Source organism: Rutidosis leptorrhynchoides, chromosome 5 (assembly GCF_046630445.1).
Source record: "Rutidosis leptorrhynchoides isolate AG116_Rl617_1_P2 chromosome 5, CSIRO_AGI_Rlap_v1, whole genome shotgun sequence".
In the NCBI taxonomy this organism is placed as follows: domain Eukaryota; kingdom Viridiplantae; phylum Streptophyta; class Magnoliopsida; order Asterales; family Asteraceae; genus Rutidosis; species Rutidosis leptorrhynchoides.
The window spans coordinates 350,702,691-350,708,477 of NC_092337.1; the positions used below are offsets into that span (position 1 = coordinate 350,702,691).

The following is a 5,787-nucleotide window of genomic DNA, read 5'->3' on the forward strand; positions in this document are numbered from 1 at the left end:
TCTAAGGAACCTTCATTTAAGCTTATTTCACATTTACACTATACAACTTCGGGGTCCTAACACTTATATTATCATCACCCTAATCATCATCTATATTCTATACCGGTTTCTATTTTTGATCTTTATCTTATTGGCCCAACAACACAAACAATACACGGCTCATATTGCCTAGTTCAAAAAAAAAAGAAGAACTCATTCGGCCCAACAGCAGAGATTATAATTCTTGGCCTATGTGATCTCTATAACCCTCGTTTCATTAACACGATCAGCAAGGAAGCATCATTATCACTAGCATGTAGTTATTATCTTAATTCCCATATCATATTCATGTGCTTTTCTCAATTCAACAATGGTACTTTAAAAGTAATGGAACGTGACCCCCTTTTGTCTGCCATGTGACGTTTGATTCCACGTTTGTTAGGTAAAAGAGAAAAAATATGATATGCCTTCTTTTGATTAACCCACTTGTTGTCCATGACTATTAGATTCGTCCCACCATAATAGTTATATCAAAATTTTGGTCCATCATCAACACTAATCACGGCCCAAGTAAATTATTTATACCTAACATGTATAAACGAGTTAATTAAACAAGTGTGTTTGTCGTCCCACCACAAGCAAAGAAGAACACACGTCATCACAAAATATCACTAATTGCTTGGTCTAAACAAATAAAATAGATGATCTAATTAATCCACTTACTCGATTTCATCTTCCTTTATTGTTCAAGTGGGGTTATCCACATGATAAATGTCGGTTAATAAGAAATATAGAGAGAGAACGTGCATTATAAATCAGGGCACTAGTGGAGGCATTGAAGACCTATAAATTCATGATAACAATTCAAAATTGTGTACACATACTACACCTTTTCTATTCATTTTCTTCGCTGAGCAGAATTAGTAGAAACATACAGTAGCTGGTAACTTTGTGATGTGGAGGTTGATGGTTTACGATGAAGAGAAGAGCAACAAAAATATGAATCACGATGGTGGTGGTTAAGATTGCAAAAACTGAATTTTAATAATTATGGGTTTTACGAAGGTGGTGAGATGGTTCGTTGAAGATGAAGGGTGGTTCTAAGGATGTTCGGTGGTGGTGAAATAAAATGGTGGCAGTTTGTTGTCAATGGCACATGGTGGTTGCATCATCAAATGGGTTTGGTGTTGATTTGAAATGAGATAAAAAGAAAGTTGGTGGTGAGATGGTGAACGAGTGAGGTTGTGACGGTTTGTTGAGATCGAAAAACAAGAAACATATGCAGTGATCGAGTTTAATATTGGTTTAAGGGATGATGGTTGAGGTGATGATGATTTCCAAATAGGAAATGGAAAAACCAATATGGTGATGTATCGAGGTGTTGATGGTTTTCATGATTGAAACAGGAAACAAAAATATAAATATAAAAAGTGGATTTTCATGGGTTGTTTACAGAAAAGTATAGTTTCGATGGTGGTGTGAGTAGATAAACCAGTAAGGGAAAGTTGATGGTTATGGACCTTATGATGGTGATCTCGAATTGTAGCAGTAACATGTCGGACAGGAAGGCAGCAGCTCAATGGTTGGTGAGGATTGTGGTTCGTTTTGGGTTGGATTTCCTTGACAAAAACAGTACGTACAGCAGCAGACAGAAACAAGGAACAGTTGAAGGGTGTTTGGATGGTGGTTATCATCTTGATGGTTCATGGTTACAGCAGTAACGTGAAGTGGTGTTTGTAATATTGGAAGGTGGTGGTTGTTTTAAGTTGATGGTGATCGATGGTTGTTTAAGGGAGGGAATAAGACAGAGAGAGAGAGATTGAGATATATATCGTGGTGGTTTGTGGTGGTCTCCAGGGTGTCGAGTTATTGAAGAAGGAGAAGGAAGAAGAAATACAAATATAGAGGTGGAGTGATATGGGTTCATATATCTCATATGTCTCTTGTATGTAATTAAGTTTGATGTTAAGAATGCAAACACGGTAATATAGGATTCTTTTTACATATAAACACAAGTTAGTATCACAAGTTAAAGTCTCGTGAATGTTCTTTGTTTTGTTCGGTGACTCAAAAGGGAAAAAAATATATAATATGAGTTAATTTGATACCTTTATTCGATGATTGCAACAAACAAATTAAGTGGGTTCTTGTGATAGACAAGGATAGATAGACATCTAACAGAAAGGCTCAATCACCAATTAAACACAGTACATCTCATTTACATTAAGTGTGGATTCAATTCACGGGTAATACATAAACAAATTGATTGATAGGGAATAGATTCTTCTAACTAATTATTATTATAATTTATATTTAATATATATTACTAATAATAATACTTTTAACATTAATAATAATAATTATCATAGTAATAATATTAATATTAGTAATAATGTTAATAATAATTATAAATGATAATAATTATTAGATATAGTGTTAATAATGATAATGATACTAATAATAATAACATCATTAATATAACAAATTAATATTAATACATAATTATCAAAATGAAATATTATAAATTCTTTCATATAATACTTATAAATTATTACCATATTCATTATGTATAGAATTTATATATACCTATCTATATACAAGTAATTGTTCGTGAATCGTCAGGAACAGCCAAAAGGGTAATTGATTACGTGAATATAATTTCAAAACTTTCGAGACTCAATATTACAGACTTTGCTTATCTTGTTGAAATCATATAAAGATTAAGTTTAAATTTGGTCGGAAATTTCCGGGTCGTCACACGAAAGGTTCTCAACCTAAGTCAAAAGTTACTAAGTCAGTAAATCGTTTCCAAAGGTTTAAAAGTATGTAAATTAGGTCTTAAGTATCATCATCATTCATCATTAATCAAAAAGTGCAAAGTAAGTTTCAATCAAGTTTAAAACAAAGACTGATTTCGTTCAGCCGCCGCGACCTCTATACAAACTTAAATGAGGTGAGACCAGTGGCTATTGCTGCATATATGAGTCCCCTAGTTGCTGCCCAATTTCTAGAACAAAACTCGTCTTAGTTTGACCGTGACGACGGTTTAAGTGCTAGTAGGTCAGAAATTTCAGCACAACGTTAAAAGGGTGTAGCGACTTTCGGAAGGCCATAAATCCTAAACCGTAACTCAGATTGAGACGAGGCCTAAACGGAAAATCATATACTCGAACCAAACTAACTGGAAATCAACTTTTCCAGTAGCCCAGGTTACTGATCAGACCCAGAAAACAGCAAGGAAAGTGTTCCGGTGGGTTCTTGGTGCTTGATGCTCATCACGGTTCTCCTCCTTGATGCTTATAGCTTCAAGTGTACAAGTCGTTGATGTGTTTGCATCATCTTTACCAAGTTTTGACCATCATAAAACTAGTGTATGTCTAAGATATGTAGCACAACTCAATTATGCATTGTATGAAGGTTGATGAACCAAAGTTACATCAAGATCTTAGATCCGACACATACATGAGTTCTAGTAGTAACATTAAGCTATAAACTTGAATGTAAACTAAAATAAACAAGATATTAAGTTGTAGAACTTAGATCTTAGTTAGATCTAAAAGATCCTAGACTAGAAAGTCTAGATCTGGTGTTCTTAAGTTAGATCCTAAGTTATAGAACTTGGATCTTTACTTTCATAAAACCATAAGTTATGAAACTTAGATTTTCATCTTGCAAAATGTATATAAGCTTATAAGCCCTTGTTTACAACAAAATTGGAAGACCATAAGTTATAGAAACTTAGATCCAACATAAGTGTATGAAGTTATAACTAGAAGTTAAACTTCTATGTTCTTGAACTTACAAAGTTTAATCTTTAGTTTCAAGAAAAATGAGATCAAGATTAACTAGTAATACTTGACCAAATAATACATCACGAATTTAAAATACATAAAATGAAGAAATAAACTAAAGTTACAAGTAACAAGTTCATGTTTGTTCATACTTAAGAGGATTCAAGCCAAAGCTTGGATCCTTAAGAAAATAAAACTTAAGTTTACAAAACATGAACACAAGTATGATTATAAAGCTTATGAACTTTAAATCTTTATAATACTTAGATCCTTGTTCTTGATTTCTCATCAAACAAAGATGGAAGAAACAAGATTCATGAAGATACAAACTATAAAGTTTGATCTTGAACAATCATGAAGATACAAACTATAAAGATTCATGAAGATACAAACTATAAACATTCATCGAACAAATATTTTTATATTTCTAGTTTTTAGGCTTTGCCGTAAAATCCCTTAAGTGCTTTTTCTTTAGATTAAGATTTAGGTGCTTTAGAATTTTGTGACGCCGTTTATATATTTTAGTGCCTTTTAAGTTATTGCCGTTTTGGATATAGATTTCCTTTTAAGCTTTAATACCTTTAGGCGCAACTTTTTAGATTTAGTTTTTAGACTTTTAAGTTTCGACGTTTATCTTTCTTATTTTTATTTTTCAATTTTTATTTTTCGACGTTTTTCGACGCACTCTTTTTCTTTCTCATTTCTACGCTCTAGTTTTTAGGACACATAATTTTCTTTATCTTCTTAAAACTTCGACGAAAAAAATTATTTTAAGCGGTTAAATTGATAGATATCCAAAATTTTCTGGTTCGTAGTAATAGTTGGATTTGTTAGTGGCGAGTTGTGGGCTTTCGATTTAAGGGGTCCTGGCTACCTGCTGCATCTATTGGCTATTCGAAACGTGGGCAAAATCAGAAAATTCTATTAATTTGATAAATATTATAATTTTTATCTTTATAACTAATAGGATATTCAGTGAATGCACCAAGCAAAACGTTCACCACCTTTCATACGTTCACCACCTGTAACTCGATCAAGACATCTAGCCAACATTGTCGCCGTTGATTTTTCTTTAGAATCGTAATCAAGTTAACCAAGTACTCCAATTCAAATTTCCGATAATCCATTTTTTGACCCTGACCTCACAATTGAGAATCCTGAGGATATTCAAGGACAATTCAGAGATCCTGAACCACTAATCATTCCTTCTGAACCATAAATTACTCATCCAGAGATTGTCGAGGAAGAAACCGTTAAATCAGAATCCTCTATTAATTCTTATTCAACAAATTCAATTATGGAAATAACGGAACCCCTAAGTATGGAAGACCGAATGAGAGCTACACGCACTGGCCAAGGTCACGCCATTATTAAGCCAGACATTAATGCGCCAGATTATGAAATCAAATGACAAATCCTACACATGGTAACTAATCAATGCCAATATAGTGGTACGCCAAAAGAAGATCCAAACGAACATCTTCGAATCTTTAATAGGATCTGTACTGTATTTAAAATCAGAGAAGTTGATGATGAACAGATCTATCTCATGTTATTACCCTGGACTTTAAAGGGAGAAGCCAAAGATTGGTTAGAATCGTTACCTGAAGGGGCGATTGATACATGGGATGTTTTAGTTGAAAATTTTCTTAAACAATTCTTTCCGGCATCTAAAGCCGTGAGACTTCAAGGAGAAATTGTTACGTTCACACAAAAGCCAAATGAAACTTTATATGAGGCGTGGAAAAAATTTGAAAAGTTGTTAAGAGGATGTCCGCAACATGGTTTAGACACTTATCAAATAGTACAAATATTCTACCAAGGATGCGGCATTACTACACGAAAAGACATCGATATAGCAGCTGGTAGTTCCATTATTAAGAAAACCGCAACTGAAGCTCACAAAATTATTGATAACACAGTCTCCCACTCACATGAGTGGCACCAAGAAAAAGATATCTTTCGTTCATCTAAAGTGGCTAGAGCCGATTATAGCCATGACTTTGATTCCGTTTCC

At 33.5% G+C, this 5,787-nt stretch overlaps 1 non-coding gene across 1 annotated transcript; it reads right to left on the reverse strand.

Annotated features, from left to right (window-relative positions):
* Positions 1-5,451: 5,451 nt before the first annotated feature.
* LOC139851162 (small nucleolar RNA R71) lies at positions 5,452-5,558 on the reverse strand. The gene has a single exon (XR_011760520.1). It is a non-coding gene; the product is annotated as a small nucleolar RNA R71 (small nucleolar RNA).
* Between the last annotated feature and the right edge of the window lie 229 nt (positions 5,559-5,787).